Below are 24,838 nucleotides of genomic sequence, written 5' to 3' on the forward strand. Positions count from 1 at the left end.
CTCTCTGACAATAGATTCTGATCACAAACCAGGCCCCTTTCAGAGGAACAGCTCCCATGGAATGACTCTGCCCAGAGGTAAGAACTGAGGGGCACAACAGAAGTGATTTCCCACTCCCCACCCTCATGGCCATCCATGCTCAGTCAGGCCCCTATCCTTGAATTTGTTTCAAACAGTGGCATATCTGGTCCCTGGCCAGTGGGACAGGCACCCTGTAGTTAGTGGTCTAGATTTCCAGCCTTACCTCAAAATGCAGGTGTAGGCCAGGTGCAGTGGCTCAAGCCTGTACTGTCAGCACTCTGGGAGGCCAAGGCAGGCAGACCACCTGAGGTTGGGAGTTTGAGACCAGCCTGGCCAATGTTTCTACTAAAAATACAAAAATTAGCTGGGCATGGTGGCATGTGCCTGTAATTCCAGCTACTCAGAAGGCTGAGGCAGGAGAATCTCTCAAACTCAGGAGGTGGAGGTTGCAGTGAGCCAAGATTGTGCCATTGCACTCCAGCCTGGGCGGCAGAATGAGACTCTGTCTTAAAAAAAAAAAAAGAAAAGCAGGTGTAGTGATCCTTTCTTACAGGTAACGTTTCCTTGCTAAGAAATGAACACTGGTCCAATACTATAACTAAACTACAGACTATGGATTTCTCCAGTTTTTCCACTAATGTCCTTTTCCTGTCCCAGGATATAATCCAGGGTACCATATTGCATTTACTTGTCATGTCTCTCCTCTCGCCTGTGAAAAGTTTCTTAGTTGTTCCTTATTTTTCATAACCTTGACACTTTCAGGTATTTTATTAAGTGCTTGTGTTTATCTAATGTTTTCTCATAATTAGACCAGGGTTATGGATTTTTTTAGAAGAAAAGTCCTTTTTTCTTTGCATGTCACAAGGAGGTACGTATATCAACATGACTTATCAATGGTGAAGTTACCTTTGTTTACATGGTTAAGGTGGCTCTGCCAAGTTTCTCCACTGTGAAGTTACTGTTTTTCCCTTCCTAAATTCTACTTATTAGAAGTGGGTCACTAAGTCTAGCCCATATTCAAAGGGAAGGAAATAAAACTCTACTTCCTGGAGAAGGGAGAATGTACATATGTATTTTGGAATTTAATCTATAAAGAAAATTTGTCTCAGGCCGGGTGTGGTGGCTCACACCTGTAATCCTAGCACTTTGGGAGGCCAAGATGGATGGGTCACTTGAGCCCAGGAATTCAAGACCAGCCTCAGCAACATGGCAAAACTCTGTCTCTACAATAAATACAAAACATTAGCTGGGTATAGTGGCACGCACCTGTAGTCCCAGCTATTTGGGAGGCTAAAGTGGGAGGATGGCTTGAGACGGGGAGGTCAAGGCTGCAGTGACCTGTGAGTTTGTCACTGCAAAGAAAAGAAAATTTGTAGAAAAGAAAATTTCTCTGTAGTTCATATATCAATTTATTTATCTTGGCATGGACTCATGGATATTTATTTTATTCTTTGGGTTATAAGAATCATCATGGTTATATATCATCCAATCCTTTCATTAGTTTGTTGCTCAAATTGTTCCAACCTTGCTTACTGGGAACTCCTGGTTCCTTTTGACATGCCCACATTAAAACAAAAATGATGCATAATGGACGTACATAGTTTTGGGGCCCCCATTTTTTTCCATTTCCTTACTTTCTGGCATTACAAGGTGCTCCAAACTCACCTTGTGTTTTCACTGCTTTAGCCCTAGAATCAGTGATTTCTCCAAGGAGCCCTGGTTCCCTTAATCAGAGAATGGTATTTAGAAACCATGTTTCTGAGTGTTGGGTGTGCTCATTGCTACTGGGGTGTCATTGCTTCTAGGCCCTCTCAGTGAACAGTTAGGAATATTTACATATATTTCGGTATATATGTATGTATACTAACCCATGAATATGTGCATATCTATATTTATTTGTGTATCTGTCTATCTGTATATATACTTTTAAAAAGAGTTTGTGCCAGGTGCAGTGGCTCACACCTGTAATCCCAGCATTTTGGGAGGCCAAGGTGGGTGGATCACCTGAGATCAGGAGTTTGAGACCAACCTGATCAACATGGTGAAACTCTGTCTCTACTAAAAATACAAAAAATTAGCCAGGCGTGGTGGCGCATGCCTGTAGTCCCAGCTACTCGGGAGGCTGAGGAGGAGAATCACTTGAACCCGGGAGGCAGAATTGCAGTGAGCTGAGATCGTGCCATTGCACTCCAGCCTGGGCAACAAGAGTGAAACTCTGTCTCAAAAAAAAAAAAAAAAAAAAAGAGTTTGTATTATCTCTAACTGGAATCCAACCCTGCAGGTTTCACTCTAACCTTCCCCCTTTTCTCATTGTCACTTTTTTCTCTAATGGTGAGAAACCTGACTCCCATATCTATAATTTATTTACATATTTGTTCAACCCTAGTATACATGTGAAGTAGTTTCAGAATCACCAATCTAGTTCCCTATGAAAAATAAATTTATCAACTAGAGTATAGTGTTTTTGCAGAGTTCTTTTTGCAGAGCTTTTTTTTTTAGCTTTACAGATTCCAGTCAAACACATCATTTTCCATTGTGTGTGAAATTTGTGACAGTGAAATAAAAAAGAAAAAAAAACCCATCATTTTCCAAAGTTACTTAGGTCAACTTCTTTTTTTTCCTTCTTGATGGGCACATCTTAATATTTCCAAAACATTTCTACATCTGGCTTCTTTTATCATATCATTGTTGGATGGGGGAAGAAGAAACCATGATATGTGAAGATTGAACTGGTTGTCTCAGGTCACATGATCAGCTGGATCATGATTAGAACTACTTGGGGCTTTGCTGGACCACACCACCTTTCCTAGAGTTGCTGTTTTCTTGGTGGGTTTGGGCTGCAAAGCCAGCTGTTGCAGAGAATGTCTGGTGAAAGGAGAAGGTGAAGTATGGCTGGGAAGCTCTGTCTTTTTTGGTCAGGCAGAATTGTCAGATGTCAGTGGGAAGGAAGCTTAGAGATCTCATAGCTCAAGTCACTTTCCTTATGGATGGGGAAACTGAGTCCTAGAGAGGTGATGTACCTTGTCCAAGATGAACTAGTTGGTTAGAGCCATGGGTGGGAATAGGATTCAGGACTCTGTGCTCCCATATCTGTGATCTTCCCACTACACTGCATGGACTGCAGGGTCAAGGGGTTGCAGATCTGCAGAGAAAGACCCTTTGAAATTGTTTTGACAGGGCTGGGAGAATTTGCCATCATTTCCTAAACAGAGAGGTTCTTTCATACCTTAAGCATTCTGAAGTGGTCAGAGAGCTAATTAAGAAATGCCTGATGGGTCTGGAAATTTACTTCCCACATGTTGCAACAGTAATGATCTCATCTAAAAGTGGCGACTGAGGGACGCTGTGAATTCCAGAACTGCCATTTTTAAGCGTGTCATGTCCTCTCTTAGTTGTTACCCTCTAGCATCTGCAAAGCTGAGGATAGTAATGTCTATCCTGTTCAGGTCATGGAGTTATTTTAAGACTCCTTACTTAACTGTAAGAAAGGAATCAAAACTTTTTTCTTTCCTTTCTAACTGCTGGTTTCCTAATCTCCAGCATAGTACATAGAACACAGTAGGAATTCAATAAATATTTATTGGATGAATGAATGAAGAATCAAATGAAGTCCTTCAGGTAAAAGTACACTGTCATCTCTAAAGCACTATACAGATGTAAGGGACTGCTAATGGCATTAACTAACACTCTGAATTAGGGCAAGTTGCTTACCCTCTGTGGACTTCAGCGTCCCATCTGCCATACAAGATGCTCCAGGATCATCTTGCATTTTGGATTAAAGTTGATGATTTCTAAGGTCTCTTTCAGATCTGTAATTCTGTAATTGCAGTGTATACTTATTATCAAGAGTATCTGTGAGGATTTTCAGATTGGTTTAGGATATAAAAATATCACACGCCATCATGAACTAGAGCAGAGATAACATGCTAAATTCTTTTCGTGTGTGATTTCTAGTTGATTGGTAGTGGCTGCCTGGAATGCAATGTTAAGAAAAACTCTGAGGGTCAGTGGTATAGTGATGATTAGTGATTAGTGATGATTAGAATGATTGATTCGTGATGTCAGGGACACAGAATATCAGGTAGTTGCAAGTATGCCAAATATCTGCCATCTCCAACCTAGATGCCTAAAACAGTGTTGCCCTGGAATGTCTGGGAGCAATGTTACTATTATTATTTTCTTGATTTTGCATGATAATGAAGAGAGATTGCTTGGATGAAGCCAGGGTTTCTTAGAGGTAAACACAAAGCCCTGTAGACTTGTATTAAGACTTGTTACCCTTCTGCCTTTGATTGCCTCTCTCTTTTTTTTTTTTTTTAAATTTATCAGGCAAATAAAGATGAACATGTTCAACTGATTGATGAGAAGCACATCCAGGCCCAAGATTCCTTCTGCTACTCTGGAACTCAAGCCGATACATGGCTTCTGTTCTTGAGGAAACTGAGAATGTAGAAGGATGCAAACATTCTAGACATAAACATGAACCTATTCACCCAACAAGTACATGTTGAACACCTACAGTATGCTAGGCAGGTCCAGGTAAATGGCTTGGCCCTGAAGACGTAGGTGATATTTTCAGGATAAAGATCTTCTCCCTTTCTCTTATTTCCTTAACACTGGTAGTCAAAACATTGAGTGAGCAGTATGTGTGGGTCCATGAGCTTTCTGAATATAACCATTATTTTCCCCAGTCTAGCCAAGTGATGAAGAAATAATAAGTTTTGGGTCTGATTCCCAGAATTCTTGATGGAAATATATAAAGAAATCTCCTAAATCTCTCGTTGCACATGGGGAAAGCCAGCCAGCCAAGGTGAGACCTTCGTGGGTCATTAGGTACCATTCTGTTTCTCATTGTACTTTTAAAACCCAAGGAGGCCATGAATGTGAGGATGTTCTCCTTCATCCCTGTTTACCCAGAAGTGTGGAGAGACCTCTGCGTGTTGGTTTGGGGGTCATGTGTATTGTTCCTCCCCATGCCGTTTCTTCATGACTGGCCAGAAATGTATCACAAATGGAGGACTGACATGACAACCCCTGCCCTTCTTCTTCTAGTGGGTCCTCCTTTGCCCTAGCGACACGGGCTTCCATTTACCTTCCCTCAGGACCAGTCTTTCTCCACTGTCCAGGCAGTTTCTGAAGAGACCGCACGACCTAACCGAGTGATTACTTCAGGACTTGAAATAGCTTTTTTCCTGTCCCAGATATGACACAGTCACTTCCTCAATAGAGCCATCACTCCAAGAGGAACAGGATGTCCTTGTAACGGAGCCAGGAAGGTCACATGATCAGACAGCCAGGGGCCTCCTGGGACCTCGTTTCCCCTTAAGCTGTTGGCAAGGACTTGTCTCTGAAAGTCTGTCTATGAGAGGCCCTGGCAAGCCATCCCGAAGCTACCCTCCTATAGAGTTTCAGTCCAGAGCAATTTCTGCAGGGAATAAATGTTTGATGAATGAACGACAAGCAGGGTGATTGGGGAGGATTTCTGTGGAATATCTTTGGTGATCACATAGAAATAAACCCAGCATGCACAGGCTTCCACACTAGGAGATCAGGGAATCCCTATGATCCCATTATCTTTGTCTTCAGTGGCACCCTTAAAGGAGGCCATAAAGTTTGGACAAGCAGCCCAGTTCGCTGATTGGGGAATCCCTTGGCATAGGCTGGAGCCAGCTAGAATAGAGAGAGTGAGAAACAAGGAGGAAAGATTTTCCCTAGAATTCAGGGTCAGGCAAAAGAGAAAGATATTTATGAAGGCTGAAGGTCAGACCCAGCACCAACTCCAGACCCCCAGACCTCACAGACTCATGGTCAAGTTTTATTGGGAAGTGACTGAGCACTACAGGGGAAAATATGATTTAGGCATTTATGCAGGAGCAGGGTATGGAGAGCTGAGAAAAGTCTTCAAGAGGCCTAAAGAAGGGGAAAATTAGCTGAGTCAGAAGCCAACAAGAGGAACCTGAAGGAGAGGAAGTTGGTGTGTAGAGTCAGAGGCAGCCTCATGTTGGAAGAGAGAGTTGAGTATTTTTAAAATCTTTAATGTCTGGTGCCATGAAAGTCTTTAGGAGACATAAAGCAATTCTACATTTATTTAGTGAAACCTTCCAGTCAACTAAAAGTCACCTTTAGGGTAAATGGGAGAATCCCTTTTAAATTAAATTTAATTCAGTTTAAGACAAGGTTTCGTTCTGTCACCCAGGCTGGAGTGTAGTGGTGCCATCTCAGCTCAGTGCAACCTCTGCCTCCCAGACTCAAGTGATCCTCCTGCCTCAACCTCCTGAGTAGCTGGAGCTATAGGTGCAAGGGTCAGGTCACTACACTCAGCTAATTTTTAAATTTTTTTTGTAGAGACAAGGTCTCACTATGTGCCCAGGCTGTTCTTGAACCCTTGGGCTCAAGCAATCCTCCCAGCTCAGCCTCCCAGAGTGTTGGGATAGCAGGTGTGAGCCACTACGCCCAGCCAGAATCCCTAATCAGACTAGGAAAACCTTCCAGAATACCAGGAACCCAGAATACCAGGAACCCAGAATACCAGGAATTTTCCATGGCCATCTGGTCTTACTGCTCAACCTCTTCTCTTTTCTCCAAGAGTACAATAGCAGATAAACGCCAAGGCTCCAGGGCCTTTGACCTATGGAAGAATTGAAGCTGGTTATCACACAGGTGAGGGTGCACAACTTCAGTTTATGTCTGGGACATGGAGAAAGCTCCCTGGCCAAATGGTGGACATCAGGGTTGCATTGGTTGGAGTGCCCATTTGCAGTCAATAGAGTTCGCTCTAGCAAGTTTAAGAAGGGGTTTATTTGGGGATATTGGGAAGATCACAGAATTGTCAGAAGGGCTGAAGGAACAAGCTCTAAGCCAAAATTGCATGAACAGTTCCTAGAGACACACTGCAGGATTGGGTTGGTAAGGAGCTGTTACCACTGCCAACCATGAACCATGGTTGTCTCTGCTGCAGGCAAAGAGCTGCCACTGCCAACTTCAGCCCCAGAAACCTGCTGCACTTGCTACCATCTGGGCCTGCACACCTTCTGTTTCCTCATGTAGCTCACTTCCAAATCAAAGTCTCATGTGGGTGCATCTAAGTGGCAAAACCTAAGCCACGTGTCTGTACCCGGCAGCAAGCAAAGCTGAGAAATGTCTACACACACACATATATGCAGAGAGACACAAATTCAATGTGAATATCCTTAACATGTGGAGAGATTATGCAAAGGCTTTTGGAAGTCAAGAATGACATATATCTACTACAAGAAGTTTGTGAACTGTGGCCTGAGATGCTCAGGCAAAAGTGGTCTGTGGAAAGTGCCCCACTGTGTGGGTGAAGTGGTAAGAGTCCCTGGTGGACTTCCCTCAATAGCATTAAGCTCAGTTCATCTTAGGCAAAATGGAGAAGTAAGAAATGCTTGTGTTCTAGGTTCTTCACTCAACCAAGCAAAACTGTTATTACCATTTATTTATTTTTAAGATTCTTTCAAAAAGATTTGAGTCAACCATGGTATTGTTTTGCATATTTACAGTACTAGTCAATTCTGGGCATCATGAAAGACACAAATAGTTACACACATGGCTTCTGGTCTGGATGGGGAGCCATGAAAACACACTAATGCCATCATTATAAACATGCCAAGTCCTATATGATGAGCACCAAATGAATGGCATGGATAAGTGATCATGTTGCTCAGTGCAGAGCTGTGGTTTGGGGTAGTTAGGATGGCTTTTTGGAGGACGCAGGACCAGAGGTGGGTCTTGAACAATGGGTAGGATGCAGACAGACAGTGAAGAGGAAAAAGCAGTCCTAGGGGATAGAAATGAGGTGAGCAATGCCTGGAGCGGATGGAGGGTGTGACTATAAATGAGCTCCATAGGGGTGGACGGTCAATTCTAAGTCTAGAAGCAGTGCAGGGTTTGAATAGAAGAATTGTAGATGACAACAACAAAAACTTGAATTGGGACCATATTTTGGAGGATCTTGGTTGCCTCATGAATTAGTCAGGACTGTTTTAGTTTCAAGTGGTAGAAATCCAATTCAAATTTACTTAAGATAAAATGGAATTTATCATTGCATCTCATTAAAAAGCCCAAGGGCATAAGTATGACACATAGGTGGATCCATGTTCTCAAAAGATGTCATCAGGGCTCAGTCTCTCCTTCTCTCAGCTCTGGCTCATCTGCGTTGGTTTCATTTCCCAGGAGGCTTTCTCCATGTGGTGGTCCCTGACAACTCTAGGCTTACATCATCTCATTTCAGCAATCTCTTGCCAAATATTTCCAGAAGAATTCTCAGAATTCTTAGGACTGAGGCTGGTTGGTTGGCTCAGTCTGGGTCATGAACAACTATCCTCTAACCCTGCTGGAACTACAACCATGGCCAGAGGGATGTGGGCTTTCTCACTGACCAGGTCTGGGACATGGCCCAAGAGGTCAAGTTCACCTCCACCCCAACCATATGGAGGAATGGCCACTAGCAGATGCTGCCAGTACCCCATCCTTATCCCCTTGGTCCTTACCATTTCAGAGGATGCTGGCTTAATTTTCTACTGTTAACACCCTCATGTCTTTGCCTAAGGGCTTTCTCTCACCACCAGAGTCCACTCTGAACACATTCAAGAAAGGCCAGAAGTGCCAGGGAGTTAACACCTCCTAAGAGCAGTCCTTGGCCAATGGCTGATGGAGTTGGAGGATAAATATCCCAGTTTTTTTGTCTCGGGTGAGATGACTCTGTGACTCATGTTCTACAGTGTTTCTCAGAGTTGCCCAGTAGGATTAAGTTCCAGTTGCTCAGTGTGGTCACTTGAATGATGATACACTTTGCATTGACTTCCTTCCTTCTCCATCTCACTTTCCTACTTCCCTACTGGTATTTCCTGGAATTTCCTCCCCAATAAACTCTCGCACTTGAAACTGTCTAAAGGTCTGCTTTTGGGGAATCCAAATTAAGATATTCCCCAGTGGAAGACCAGATGCTGTTGCCAGGATAAGGGAAAATGGATACTGGGTAGATAAAAACAATGGATATCAGCCTCTCTTGGTTAAAAGATTTGGGGTTTTGGCTGGGCATGGTGGCTCATGCCTGTAACCCCAGCACTTTGGGAGGCCGAGGCACATGGATCACGAGGTCAGGAGTTCGAGACCAGCCTGACCAACATGGTGAAACCCCGTCTCACTAAAAATACAAAAAATTAGCTGGGCATGGTGGCATGTGCCTGTAATCCCAGCTACTCAGAAGGCTGAGGCAGGAGAATCACTTGAACCCAGGAGGCAGAGGTTGCGGTGAGCTGAGATTGCGCTGCTGCACTCCAGCCTGGGTGACAGAGCAAGACTCTGTCTCAAAAAAAAAAAAAAAAAAAGATTTGGGATTTTTATTTATTTTTGCCTAGGACTGTATTTGTCTGCCTCTTTCTAGAGATATTGAATGAGTCCATTGATGAGAAGGCCACAGCCTCCTCACTGTGGTGGTCCCAGACCTGGTGCATAGCAGATGCTAAAACAGTGTTTGTTGTACTGAATTGAATTTTATAGTCAATGAAGAATTATTAAATAATTTTGTGAACTCAGAACTGGAAGAGTGTGTTTTGTTTGTTCACCAAGATTCTATAACCTGGTGGCAGTGTGGAGGATACATTGGGGAAGGGGAAGATAGAGAGACTCATTCAGAGGCAATCACAGTAGTTTAGGCTTGAGGTGATAAGAGTCGGGACCAGGTAGTGGATGCAGGAGTGTGAAGGAAAGGTCAGAGGGGTGAGACTGGGCATTGGTGGAATATGGGCAGGAGATAAGACCATGGCTTAATAAGGAGAATGATAATTTCTTCAGGAGTTGCTCATCTGGCCAGGACAGAGCATAGTTGCCCAGTTTCATATTGTTAGGGGATTTATAGAATTTCTACCATAGTTCTTCTTCTGAGGAGAGAGTGTGTGTATGTTGGCAGGGGGTAATAGCTGGAAAAGGAGTTATCTAAGGGCAAAAATTTATTAAGATCTGTGATGGTTAGTTGTATGTGTCAACTTGGCTGAGCTATGGGGTGCCCAGATATTTGGTAAACATTATTTCGGGTGTTTCTGTGAGGGTGTCTTTGGATATTTGAGGGTGTCTTTGGATAAGTCTTCTACATTGGATAAGTCTTCCACATTTCAGTCGATAACTGAGTAAAGCAGATAGTTTTCCCTAATGTGGGTGGGCTTCCCCCAGTCAATTGGAGGCCTGAATAGAACAAAAGGCTGACCCTCCTGGAAGAAGAGGAAATTCCTCTTATTGACAGTCTTTAAGCAGGAACATTGGTTTTTGGGTTTTTCCTTGCCTTTGGACTCAAACCGCAACATCAGCTCTTTCTGGGTCTTGAGCCTGCAGGCCCTCAGACTGGATCTACACTATCAGCTCTCCTGGGTCTCAAGACTGCCAACTGCAGCTCTTGGGACCTGGCAGTCTCCATAGTTGTATGAGCCAATTTCTTTCTTTCCTTTTTTTTGACAAGGTTTTGCTCTGTTGCCCAGACTAGAATGCAGTGATGTGTTCATGGCTCACTGCAGCCTCAACTTCCTGGGCTCAAGTGATCATCACACCTTAGTCTCCCAAGGACCTGGGACTAAAAGCATGCACCACTATGCCTGGTTAACTTTTAATTTTTTTGTAGAGACAGGGTCTCACTATGTTGCCAAGGCTGCCAATTACTCATAATAAGTCTCAATCTCTTTATAGCTACATCCTATTGGTTCTGTTTCTCTGGAGAATCCTGACAAACACATGCCTCATGGGTCCATGCCTCAGAGAGTGAGATTAGATGGTAGTTGTTCTTAGTCAATAACTGGGGAAACCCTTAACCAGAGGGATGGGATAACTGGTGCAGGGAGAGAACTTTTAAATGTGTCAAGATTCCAAATCAGGTACGTGTTCAGGGGAGAATGAGGGAGAAGTACAGACTGATTTAGAACTATGAAGGTGTTCATACCATTGCTGGGGGAGGTTGCATTTTATTATTGTTATTTTAATTTTTTTTGTAGAGACAGGGTCTTGCTGTGTTGCCCAGGTTGATTTCAAACTCCTGGCCTCAAGTGATTCTCCTGCCTCAGCTTCCCAAAGTGCTGGGATTACAGGCATGAGCCACCACAGCTGGCCTCTGTGTATTTTAAAGCCTGTACTCCACAACTAGCTGCTGTGGTTTGAACGTGTCCCCCAAAGCTCATGTGTTGGAAACTTAATCCCCAATGCAACAGTGTTGGGAGGTGGGGCCTAATAGGAGGTGATTATGTCATGAGGGCTCTGCCCTCCTGAATGGATTCATGCCTTATCGTAGGATTGGGTTAGTTATCATGGAGGTGGGTTCCTGATAAAAGGATAAGTTTGCTCCCTCCTTCTCTCTATCTTGCATGCTCACTTGTCCTTCCACCTTCTGCCATGGGATGATGTAGCATGAAGGCCCTTGCAAGATGCCAGCATCATGCTCATGGACTTCCCAACCTCCAGAACCATAAGCCAAATAAGCTTCTATTGTTTATACATTACCCAGTCTGTGATATTCTGTTTTAACATCAGAAAGTGGACTAAGACATATTACCTGTCAGATGGCATTAAAGGATCCAAAGTGGGTTTCTGCATTCTTTGGGAGATGTAAAAAGGAGTTTCAAAATTTCCCTAAACTAGCCCCCAGTACCCAAGGTGCCCTCTTCATTGCTGGGACTGAGTTTAACCAGGTGAGTTTCAACTTTTCTGTTTCTGAAGAGCCCATCCTCTGAGGAGCCTGAAGTCCTCTGAAATTCTGCGGAATCTTGTTGCAATTGTTTTTAGAGACTTTCACAGATGAACAGCAGCATCACCTCAACTCCACTCCTGGAGTTGACCCTGACCCCTGACAGCAGCATCCTCTTTTCAGCTTTTGTGATGCTTGGAGATGACATCTCAGAGCTCTGCTTGGGCAAGAGGTAGATGGATTTATTTAGGCCAAGTGTGGTGGTGGGTTGGCGTAGGCGATTTTGGTCTGTCTGTGTGCTCCATCCCATGTGGCCTTGACTCAGAGGTAGTTTGGCATCATATCAGTCAGAGGCTTTGGCTATAAGGGAAAAACAGAAATTATAGGAAGGCCATTAGGGGTTCATGGAGTTGATAAAGGTTAGAAAAGCAGGCTTGGAAAGTGGCCAGGAGTGAGGCACAAAGCACAAAGGTCTTTTATCTGGGTCAGCCTGACCCCAAATTGCTGCCCCTGCTCCTGGCTTCCAGAGCACTGTCCCCAGTGCCATCAGACATATTACCTCTTCCTCAAATGCCCCTGAACTGACCCTTTGCTTCGGTCACTCATTCCAGCCTCAAAATCCCTGGTAGGAGGGACTGATTAGCTGAGCCTAGGTCACGTGCCCAGGCCTGCTCAGCATGGCAGAGGTCAAAAAGAGAACTTCCTCACTTCCCTTCCATTTCTGGAGGTGGTTGGAGATGGGGAGGGACTGCATTTCTTCCATACCGCACAATGGAGAGTTGTCCCACATGATTAAGGGAGTTAATCCTGGACAATCAAAAACTCCTGATGGATTTCTCCTCTGAAGAGCATCTGGGGCATGTTTGATGTTGTACAGACAGCAGAACCTACCCACTTCTTCATTCATGGTGCCTAGTTGGAGATTGAGGAAACCAGGCACCACCATTAAAAATCCTCAGACCTCACCATGAAATACCTGATGGTTCTGGAGATAAGCATCTGCTGCCTGGGCCTCTTGGTAGCTGCCCTGGGGCTGGTATGGGGCTGGAGCAGATCCACAGCCAGATACTTTACAAGGTAACCAGAAGAGAGGCTAGAAACATGGAGATGCCAGCCTTCCCCACATGTCAGTCTGGGAGGAGCATGGCAGAGGATAATTCCAGGAGTTAACTGGCAAAGGAAGAGGCATGATTACTTATACTGGGGAGCCGAGACCATGCCCTGGGTGATACTCCCTGTTCCCCAATAACAAGCAATTAACATTTGTGTGAGGTTCTTATTTTTAAGGCACCTTCCTGTGTATTTGTCAAAGAAAAGGGTTTTTTTTGTGGTTTTTTTTTTGTTTGTTTTTGTTTTTTGAGACAGAATCTCTCTCTGTCTCTCAGGCTGGAATGCAGTGGTACTGTCTCAGCTCACTGCAACCTCGATCTCCCAGGTTCAAGCGATTCTCCTGCCTCAGCCTCCTGAGTACCTGGGATTATAGGCACCCACCAGCACGCCTGGCTAAGTTTTGTATTTTTAGTAGAGACAGAGTTTTACCATGTTGGCCAGGCTGGTCTCAAACTCCTGACCTCAAATGATCTGCCCACCTTGGCCTCCCAAAGTGCTGGGATTACAGGCATAAGTGACCACATCCAGACAAGAAAAGGATTTTAAATGGTGAAATAATAATAAAGTAAATGTTTTCCTTAGGTTTGAATGAGGTCATACAAGATGGGATCTTCTTGAGGGCAGGGACCACTTTTTTACTTGCCTTTGCATCTCTGGTGTATAGCATAATAAGTGGTGGATGATGATAAGTACTCAGTAACTGTTTATTGGATGAATGAAGACTAGCAATTGTGTGACAGTCAATGTCATTAAGCTGAACTTAGGGGCAGGTTGAGCAGTTGTGGTTGGGCTAGTTGGTTGAGAGACGGCTGAAATGCTTTAAGATATGGGACTTACTGAGGGGTTAGGTCGCAGACTGAGCACTCCAGGCTGAGAGGTGATTGCTATGTGTTCACCAACCTCCATTTCCTTTTCCTTTTGGGCACATGGCTAGATTACATTTCCCAGCCTCTCCTGTAGTTTGGTGGGGGCATGTGACTCAGTTCTGACCAGTGGGATGCAGGTGAAAGTGCCATATACCACCTCTAGTCCTGGTTCCTAAAAGTGTCCCCTAAGATCCATCACTCTGGTCTTTCATCCGCTGGCTGTACACTGAGGATGCAGTGGGGGATTCCAGGCCTTAGGAGATGACAGAGCCACCAGGGAAAGGGCTTGGGTCCCTGAATGACTATATGGAGCAGAGTTCCTCACCTTTGGTTTCTTATCAGTCTGTGACAGAAGTGAGAAATTAACCTGTATTGTGTTAAGCCACTGAGATTTTTGGTTGTCACAGAGTAGTCATTAACTACCCTACTACAGGACAACTCATTTTAATGTGGGGAGGCAGAGAGTGGAGCTAAGTATTGCTAGTTATGGCAGAGGCTTGGCTGCAATTTTCCTCCCCTAAGGTGAAAAAAAAACCAGATGTGCTCACAGGCACAGATAAGTTAGGAGAGAGAGAACCAATTGTCAGGGAGGACTTGGGACCCTTCTAAGCTTGAAGGTTTTAAGGTGACAGGGATATATCCAAGTGGATGTTCTGTGGGCCAGACCTGAGATTTGGTTAGAATTTGTCATCAGAGAAGTGGTCACTGAAGCCATAAGAGAAATGGCCTACTTGAGGAAGAGCTTATGAAGGGAAAATGGTGTGGCATCCAGGACTGAGTCCTGGTGACTTTCCAGAGTTAGAAGATGGCAGGAGGGGGAGGAGGAGCTAGTGAAGGTGCCATCTGAACAGTAGGAGGAGATGCCTGTAGAGACATACCAGCCAAGGGTGGAAGAAGATTCCAGTAGGAGGTGGGGATCACATACAGAAGAGATTAGACTTCGGATATTGAAGAGACTCAGAAAGGACCTTCCTTCTCCAAGGACCAAGATGAATGGAGAGAAAAGTCCAGGTGAGGGTGGAAATAGGGAGGAGAGAAGAGGAGAAACCAACCTTTTCTACCACATGATAGAGCTGCTGCCTTGTGATTGGCAGGTGATTGTATCATTGTAGCTGGGTGATCTTGCTTTGCTATGGCTGGAAACTGAGCTCTCCAGGCATTGCTTTGAGTGATTTGCACCAGGGGGTGGGGAATAGGGGAGTTGTTTTGGTATTCTGGTGTCTGGGGCCTGCGATAGGGGAGAGAGAAGAGCAAAGGAGGGGTTGCATGAGATCCCTGTGAGCAGAAAGGGGCCAGGACTCAGCTGAACTTGGGTATAATTGCATGACTTAGCTAAATTTGGGTATAACAGCGAATGTGACTTCATCTTGTATGCAGAATCTGGTGAGGTTGCACAAGTTAAACTCTGCAGTTCCTTTGGTCGTATGGGTATATAACATAGGCAGGCTGTTCTACCAGAGACCCGCCATGTGGGTTTGGGTATACTTAGTTTTACTGAGCTGTACTTTATCTGTAAAATGGGCCTTAAATAATTCCTACCTCAAAGGACCATTGGTAGTATTCAATTCAGTAACATTCAATAGTGCATATAAAACACCTGGTGCAGAGTAAAAGACTCGGTGAAGGTAGCTCAGTCTTATTTTATAGCTTGACTTTAGGAGCTCTGACATTTTGCATAGAATTTTGCTTGTACAAAAAGCTTTCACATATGTTATATCAAATAATCCTTTGGCTCTGAGCTTTCATCCTTTCTTAAAATTCACACAGTAATGGGGACATGCTGATTTTAAAAATGAAGACATTCATAGTGGCTCCAAGTAATGTCTTCTAAGATCCAGTTCAGTAGGAAAAAGAGCATCTCTTTCCCCACAGACCAAAGTTCAGGCCTGGCTGTCATTGGTTCAGATGGACTGTGATTCTATCCTCAAACCAATCGCTGCGGTGAGGAGAATGGAGTGTGTTGACTGGTTGGGTCCCAGGTTTGTGCTCCACTCTGGAGCCAGGAGAGGCCTCCATCTGAAGCTTTGGGAATGGGAGTGGGATTCCATGTTCTTTAGGGGAAATCAGGGAATCATTCCTGGAGATAGCATGAATGGAAGCTGGGTAGCAACAACAGCAGATATTTCTGAGTGTCAATGCTTGTCCAGAAGGATGGGGTCTCCATCAGGTTCTCCAATCATATGCTTTCCTGTTCCTTTAGTACAGAAATGTACCATGAACAGTCTTTAGATCTCAGCTTTGGGTAAGGGGTGTAAAATCTCACAGCTGCAGCTCCCTTGACATCAGAGAGCGTAAAAGGACAAGGGTCTAGTATACAGAGGGATAAAGGATGTGACCTGTGGTCTGTCACAAACATTTTTTTGAGGCAATTATGTGTGCCAGGCTCTGTGTTAAGTGCTTTTCTGGATGAGCCCATTTTATTATCCTCATGGCCAATGCCAAGGTAGGCATTGGCACTAATTTCCACATTGCAGGAGAGAAAACTGAGGCACACTCACAGAGGTTAAGAATTTTTTTGTTTGTAGAGGTGGGATTTTACCATATTGCCCAGGCTGGTCTTGAGCTCCTGCCTTCAAGTGATCCTCTCGCCTCAGCCTCCCAAAGTGCTGAGATTACAGGCAAGAACCTCTGTGCCCCAGGCATAGGTTAAGCAATTTTCCCACTCAAAGACACATGCCAGTAAGTGCCAGATCAATAATTTGATCTGAATCATTTAATTTTTAGACTTCCAGACTGACAACCCAGGGGAAACTGAGGCAGCACTGGCTGTTGGGAAAGGAGCCACTCGGAAGCACACATGTAGGGGACTGCTATTGGTCTGAGGCAGCTGGAAACCATCTTTGATAAGCAGCCCTCAGGACAACCAGTGACTCCTTCGCAGAGGGGGAGGGAGGGGCTTCTGGGAAATTCATTCGAACCACACCAACTCTCTTTAAGGTGGAGATGGATAATGGCAACCCGCCCTCTCCTCCCTTCCCCATCACCTCCTGCTCTGTGTTAAGACACAGCCAGGCTTCCCAGTGAACCTCCTACTCAAATGAGCCCTCTCACCTCTGGAGGGGCTGGTGGCCGTTGCTCCGTGGCCTCCTTCAGGGAGGCCTTACCCGGCTCTCCGGCCTAGACGGTGGCCTCTCATCTCCTCGCCCTCCTTGATTATTTTCCCTTAGCATCTGACATATATTGTTTGTGTAATCTGCCTCTCTCAGTGGAATGGAAGCTCCGGAAGAACAGAATTTCACTTTGTTCAGAGTAGTATCCCTAGTGCCTGGAACAGTACTTGGTACCTAGTAAATACCAGTAAATATTTGTAGAATGCATGCCTGTTTCTCATCCATGTACTAACCAGGCCCGACGCTGCTTAGCTCAGGAGGCTGACGCAGGGGAATTGCTTGAACCAGGGAGGTGGAGGTTGCAGTGAGCCGAGATCGCACCACTGTACTCCAGCCTGGGCGACAGCAATACTCCATCTCAAAAAAAAAAAAAATGCATGCCTGTTTCCCAGGCACTGTGCAATTTTTGCCTATACATTATCTCACTGAATCCTCAAAGGCCTGTGGTTTGTCCACACTGGGTCCTCGAACCAATTTCGGGGGGTAGAGTGGAGGCCTGAGCTCCCCGCCCGCCCCCATTCTCCTAGCAGATGTAAGAAGTCCTAAGGAAAGACCCTCCAGGGTTAACAGGCTGTGAAATTCACAAAGCCAGGTGTTCAGGGGGTTTCACCCTGGCTATTGTTAAGGGCACCATCTGACTGCGGCCGGTTCACACCTTCCTTAGTGTGTACGTCTTTGGGGGTACAGGACAATCACAGCTCCCAGGACCTTCTTTTCAGAAATTAGCAACACGCCAGAGGAGAGAACCGTCCGTGGAGGATCTGGAGGGACATTGGGGTAGGGGATTTGAGGGCAGTGGGTGTGGGGAGAGGGCCTTTTTGGCCTCCTTTCCTCTCCTCCTCCATGCTTGCTCCTGGCCTCTACTGCCTCCGATTCAGAGGGAATGAGGGCTTCGACCTGGCCAGAAGTTGCCCCGGGGAGAACTAGGGTGCTATGCCCAGCTCTCAGGGAACGAGAGGCTCCTTTCCTTGGCCTTTTTAGATGACAAGAGGAACATTTCACTATGTCCCACCCCAAGAGCTAATATAGCCTAATGTAGCTAATACAAAATTACAAAGTTTTAAATATATCATATATAATGGCGATACATATGACATATTTAAAACTTTAGGGACAAACAGTAGCCTTGAGTGGCTAACATGATTTCCGGGATGACTTTCTGTGGTTCTGGAAAGGCAGCAACATTGACCTGCTATGGAATGCAGCCCCACTTCCCACCTCTCCTTCCCAATTTTGTCTGTAGTCTCCTTTTTTTTTTTTTTTTTTTGTGATGGGGTCTCACTCTGTCACCCAGGTTGGAGTGCGGTGGTGTGATCTCAGTTCACGGCAACCCCTGCCTTCCAGGCTCAAGTGATCCTTCTACCTCAGCCTCCACAAGTAGCTGGGACCACAGGCACATACCACCACGCCTGGTTAATTTTTTATCTTTTTGGTAGAGATGGGGTTTCACCCTATTGGCCAAGCTGGTCTTGAACTCCTGAGCTCAGGCGATCCACCTGCCTTGGCCTCCCAAAGTGCTGGGATTATAGGCGTGAGACACTGTGCCTGGCCCTACTGCAATTTCCTTTTCCCTTGCTTGATATTCCAATTCACTACTCATTTAAAATAAACCTCCTCTCACTCAAAGTCTACTTGCTTTTCAGTTGATTAACAAGCCTACAACAAATATGTGTTGAAGGCCTCCTGGATGTACAGCCAGGCCCACAACAGCGGGCCAGGCCGGCGAAGCCCCTGCCGTGTCAGAGCTGATAATCTAGGGGCAGAATCATTTCCCAAGCCCACAATGCAGACCTAGTGCTGTGTTCTTGGTGTATCCTGGTTTAACCTCTAGATGTATGTGGCAGAAACACATCCACAACTTGTTAGAATTATAAAAATGTAACACAACCATCCGGAGGCCCTCCTCCCCATCCATAGCACCCCACACAACTCTCCTCCCTTCCTATTTTATCCTGGAGATTGCATTTCTGTGCTATGAATACCAGTACTTAGGAGGGGCTTTTTTCTAACTGTTGTGTGGCCAAGAACTGCCACCAGCAAACATTCTCAGGGACTGCCCAGCACTCTCTGCTTCAAGTGGGTGGACGCTGAGGACCAATCCATCCTCACTCTCACGCCAGGCCTGCTATCTGGACCTCCAGGGGTACAGAGTGGGCAGGCAGGGACAGAGAGAATGACCAGCCTGTGACCCCCCAGCTCCTCCTGCAGGGAGTGAACACTACTCTGTGGACTTGCTGTGTGGTTTGGACACACTCCCCGAGCTTTCTGCTTTTTGTTATGATACCATCGTCTATTTCCTCATAGTTTCGGGGTCTGGACCTCACTCTGTTTATACTCGGCATCACGAAGCCCGTGAGCTTGTGTATACAGGAGGCCACCAAATGTTTGGAAATAGAAGAGGGAGGTGAGAGTGTGCAGACATCTGCATCCGCAGGAAGTGGATTCTTCTCTCACCTAGGAAACAGGTAGGAGGTTCCCAGCCCTAGGACTGGTGCTCTAGGGCCTGCATGGACAAGATGACAGTGTAGAGTGACTCAGGACTGGTTGAGGGATGAAATCCTGGACATTCAGCCTGCAAGGGCCCTTTGATATAAATCTGGCCTGATCCTTCCCTTCCACAGAGTATTATGAAGTTCAGCATGGTGAGGTAACTTACCATTGGCCACACAGTCAGTGGAAGAGCTGGTCTGGAACTGAGGATGCCTGTGTCTTAATTCACTGTATTTTTATTTTATTTTATTATTTTACTTTATCATAGAGATGGGGTCTTGCTGTGCTGTCCACGCTGGTCTTGAACAATCCTGGCCTCAAGCAATCCTCCAGTCTAGGCCTACCAAAGTGCTGAGATTACAGGTGTGAGCCACCATACCTGGCCAACTCACTGCATTTCTATCCTCATTTTCTATTTAACCCATCAATAGTAATTTTGATTTTATACAAATACATGTCTACATTTTCTTTTCTTTTCTTTTTTTTTTTTTAAATTCTTTTTTTTGAGACGGAGTCTCGCTCTGTCACCCAGGCTGGAGTGCAGTGGCCGGATCTCGGCTCACAGCAAGCTCCGCCTCCCGGGTTCACGCCATTCTCCTGCCTTAGCCTCCCGAGTAGCTGGGACTACAGGCGCCTGCCACCTCGCCCGGCTAGTTTTTCGTATTTTTAGTAGAGACGGGGTTTCACTGTGTTAGCCAGGATGGTCTCGATCTCCTGACCTCGCAATCCACCCGTCTCGGCCTCCCAAAGTGCTGGGATTACAGGCTTGAGCCACCGCGCCCGGCCACATGTCTACATTTTCATGATCAAAAGTACAAGCAATATTTTTAATAAAAGGCTTAAATATCCTAAATAATCTACAAAGAAAAGAATATAACTTTTTCCAATGCCTGTATCGTGTCTCCAGAGGGATCTTACAACCCGATGCTCCTGAGTACAAATCCCAGCATATAAACCCTGACCCTGTCCTACCGAATAGTACTTTAATACTTGAACCAACTCTCACACTTTGGAGTTCTTTGCAGGGTGTGTGTATACATCTTTGTGTGTGGTGTTTGCACATAGAGGCATTTTTGTTGTAATAATACTTGTTGCACCAATATTTCAAATGAATACAGAAGTGACCATTTTTGGGCCGGGCGCAGTGGCTTACGCCTGTAATCCCAGCACTTTGGGAGGCTGAGGCGGGCAGATCACAAGGTCAGGAGATCGAGACCATCCTGGCCAACACGGTGAAACGCCGTCTCTACTAAAAATATAAAAAATTAGCTGGGCGTGGTGGTGGGCGCCTGTAGCGCCAGCTACTCGGGAGGCTGAGGCAGGAGAATAGCTTTAACCTGGGAGGCAGAGCTTGTAGTGAGCTGATATTGCGCCACTACACTCCAGCCTGGGCCACAGACCGAGACTCCGTCTCAAAAAAAAAAAAAAAAAAAAAAAAAAAAAAAAAAAAAAGTCGCCATTTTTGAAAGAATCTACCCGTCTTTAGAAGCCCAGGCATTAGGCATTGTCAGTGGGTGGTCAGTGTTCCCAGTTCTTGCTGTTTTGCATGTATAGGTGATGCTGGATAGGAAGAGCCTAGCTTTCTATACCAGAAGCTCAATAATAAAGTGGTTATTGGAACTGGGAAACATTTTCTCATAAAAATAATGCGATTGTACATGATGGCAGTGTGATTTAGTTAATCCTTGAAACTTGTTTAACTCCATGTATAGTTGAAATACTGCCCATTTGGACTTCATGCAAGTATGAAACCGTCTTTTTCACCATCAGTGCTTAAATGAGAAAACTATAGAACTAAATAAGACATTGTAATGATCATGAATGCTGGTGGTAGGGGTGAACAGCTTTTATTAGAAGTGGAGGTAGGTGGTGACTTCGCGAGGATGAGATGAGATATTCTAAGGGCTTTGGATGGGGATGGTCCCAGATCTTGAGCGTGGTTCATTTGACTTTTACACTTTGGCTTTCTCTTTCTTCTCTTAGGCTTCATTAGCTCCACTGATAATCAGATGTGATTAGGGTTTGGGATTTTGCTCACCAATGGAATAGAGTGAAGGAAGAAAAAGGGAAACATTTTTCCTCTTGAGATCACTAGGTGTGAGTTGGAATAGAGCAGACAAAGAAACTGCCTGTGTATGGACTCAGGGATGCCCTAGGGTGAGATTATTTCTTGTGGGGAGGAGAAAGGAAGCAGGAGAGAGCTGATACACAGGCCCACACAGGCATCTTATGCCCAGTGGTCTGTGGGGGTCACTAATAGTGCGGAGCCCTGCACACTCCCTGTGTCTGATGAAAGCGAGAGTCACCTTGAATCAGCACGTCAATACCATTCCATCAGCCCAATCCCATGCCATCCCATGGAAGAAATATCCTGCCAGCCAGAAGGAAAGATCCGACTGCCCTGACATTTTTCCGGAAGCTGGACCCAGCCGGGCCCCAGAACAACTCCATGGAAATGAATCCCAGAATCCTTCAGGGCACCTGGGGGAGTGGGTAGGAAGGGAGGGACTTAGAAATTTTGAGTGAGGCCTGAGCTGCTCCACTTACCTGAAGGCAGTACTGGGTGACAGAGAGCTGTTCTTAGATGGGCCCACTAGGCCTCGAGAAGGAGAAAAGGAAAGAACTTGACATTACAAGTGTTCCCTGTAAGAGAAGAAAGGAGATGGTGGAGAAGAGGCGTGATCACCTCCCTGTACCACCCGCCAGTGACATTGACCCTACCCTGGCTTAGCTAAAGTTAAAGCAAATGGAGTGGTGGGGAACTGATATCACAAATGCTGTTTGTGGAGCAAACAGTAGGGAGGAAACAACCACAAACTCATTCATCGTGTTTGTGATGCTTATAAATACCTGGTTTAGGGAATTAAAGGTTGATGAAGATTATCTGGGGGTTTATACAGTCTATCCAGCCCCTTAGTTCTTAAAATTTATCATTGAATCACATCAGCTGTAGATCAGAACCATGTGGTTTCAGTCTTCTGTGGAGATGCTTTTAATCAGTTATGTGTGTATGTGTAAATACACACACACACACACACACATATATATATATACTTTTAAATAGAGACAAGGGTCTCTCTATATTGCTCAGACTGGTCTCCAACTCCTGAGCTCAGATGATCCACCCACCTTGGCCTGCCAAAGTGCTGGGATCATGAGCCACTGCACCAGGTCATGTTTTTGTTTGTTTGTTTGTTTGTTTGTTTGTTTTTTGTTTTGTTTTAATTGAGACAAGGTCTCACTCTGTTGCCCAGGCTGGAGTGCAGTGGTGCAATCACAGCTCGCTGCAGCTTCAACCTCCCTGAGCTCAGGTGATTCTCCCATCTCACCCCCGCCCAAGTAGCTGAGACCACAGGTGTGCACCTCCACGCCCAGCTAATTTTTATAGTTTTTGTAGAGATGGGGTTTCGCCATGTTGCGGAGGCTGGTCTTGAACTCCTGACCTCAAGTGATCTGCCCACCTTGGCCTCCCAAAGTGCTGGGATTACAGGCATGAGCCACTTCACCTGCCAAGAGATGTTTTAAGAGACAGAATTATGGGACTTCCTGTCATATTTATAGTTAGAGTGCTGTTTTCTTTATGGGGATCAATGGAAGAAATTTCTCTTTCTTCGTTCCAGGAATAGGTATGCTTCTCCTAAACACCTGGCTTTTAGTTTATGGACACTATAAGCCATACAACTGACCATGCCTCCTTTTTTTCTCTTTTTCGATCTACCCACTAGGAAGGTCATGTTTAAATCTGAAGTTATATCTTGAGCAAATGTACAACCCCTCACAACCTGCAGAGCCAAAATGTCACCCTTAGCATTTTCATTTTATTTTTTCTTTCTTGCTTCTCTTTTTCCTTTGTTTCATTTACCTATTGTTTTGATTTCATTATGTTTCATATATATATACACATATATTTTTCTTTTTCTACTCTTTATTATTATTTTTTTTAACTGAGAGATGGTCTCACTGTGTTGCCCAGGCTGGTCTTGAACTCCTGGGCTCAACTGATCCTTCTGCCTCGGCCTCCCAAAGTGCTGGGATTGCAGGCGTGAGCCACCACGCCCAGCCTATATTTCATATATTTTAAAAAGCCATCTTAAATTATTCGGGGAACAAGGTGGTTAAATAAATAAATACAAAGGTGGCAATGGGGCACTGGCTCACACAAACCCAGTTGCTGAATGTGGTTGGGTGGCTTTGAACAACAGGCTATTCATAAGTACAGGAAATTTGCAAGACCGATGTTAGAAACTCTGGAAGTACCTGCACTATTTATAGTTGCATTTTTAAACACATTCTTGAATCTGAGTGGTGAATATGTGCCATTCTCACTGGAAAGGTAATTATTAAATTCCTTAGTAGTCCATTTGGCCAAGGTATAGAAGTACCTCTATACTCAGGGGAACAAGCGGCTGGCAATTTCTTTCATCTAAGCAGAGCTGTTTTCTTTTTAAGGTTAATTCCACGTATGTACCCATTCAAAGATCAAAGTCCAAATACTTGATCAAAACCACTGATTTTGCAAATCCTCAGCCAGTCTTGGACTAGATTTGCAACCACCAAGTACTGAAGAAAGCAAAATGAAATCAAACCAGACCCTTACAAAACACATAGTGTATCAAACTTTTTTTTTTTTTCTCTCCTAGTTAGTACTCAATGCTGAACCCTGTTGCTCTTCAAATTATCCCTTTCTTCTTAACTGGGAAGAGAAACAATCAAAGGTTAGAAATGGCTTGAATGGGTCAAAGAAGGGTGTTTATTTTCTGAATTATCTCTCTCAGTCTAAACATTCTTTCCATTTCTCCCTCTGTCATCTGGTCTCAAGAGGGAATGGCTGCATGGTGATGAGCCTACCTTTTTGCAGATGTTACAAGTGTGGGGTAAAGCTCAGCGCTCTGGGGTGGGTAGAGCATAGGTGGGATTCGGAGCATAGGACATGATCCAGGGTTTTCCTGGAGCTGCTTCCCCACCGGACCAGCTGGAGGCCAAATTGGGAAGAGGGAGAAGAGAAAAAGATTGGTTCTGGTTCCTTCAGCCTTTATTTTATTTTATTTTATTTTATTTTTATTTTTTTAGATGGAGTCTCATTCTCATTCTGTTGCCCAGGCTGGAGTGCAATGGCGTGACCTCAGCTTATTGCAACCTCTGCCTCCTTGGTTCAAGTGATTCTCCTGCCTCAGCCTCCAGAGCAGCTGGGACTATCGGCATGCGCCATCACGCACGGCTCATTTTTGTATTTTTAGTAGAGACGGAGTTTCACCATGTTGGCGAGGCTAGTCTCAAACTCCTGACCTCAAGTGATCTACCTGCCTCAGCCTCCCACAGTGCTGGGATTATAAGCGTGAGCCACCATGTCCAGCTCCTTCAACCATCTTTTCCAATGAATCCTGACTCTCACCTGCTTAGACTCAAGGATGTCAAGATTTTCTGGCACACATTTTAACAGTGCAGAAAATCAGCCCAGGATATGAAGGGGAGTTTGAAAATCCAACTGTGTTCATAAAGAAAAGAGTTTGGGGGGGAAATAAAACAAAAAACGACTTGTAACCTTCAAAAGAAAA

The 24,838-nt window shown here is 45.0% G+C and overlaps 1 long non-coding RNA gene across 3 annotated transcripts; it reads left to right on the forward strand.

Moving 5' to 3' along the window:
* LOC123574608 (uncharacterized) lies at positions 1-24,838 on the forward strand. 3 transcript variants are annotated; one of them, XR_006699626.2, is made up of 3 exons: positions 1-77; positions 6,608-6,681; positions 24,354-24,838. It is a non-coding gene; the product is annotated as an uncharacterized lncRNA (long non-coding RNA). The 3 variants fall into 3 exon arrangements; XR_010587922.1 differs by lacking the exon at positions 6,608-6,681; XR_012415999.1 differs by lacking the exons at positions 1-77; positions 6,608-6,681 and adding an exon at positions 18,869-19,258.

This window comes from Macaca fascicularis, chromosome 7 (assembly GCF_037993035.2).
Source record: "Macaca fascicularis isolate 582-1 chromosome 7, T2T-MFA8v1.1".
Classification (NCBI taxonomy): domain Eukaryota; kingdom Metazoa; phylum Chordata; class Mammalia; order Primates; family Cercopithecidae; genus Macaca; species Macaca fascicularis.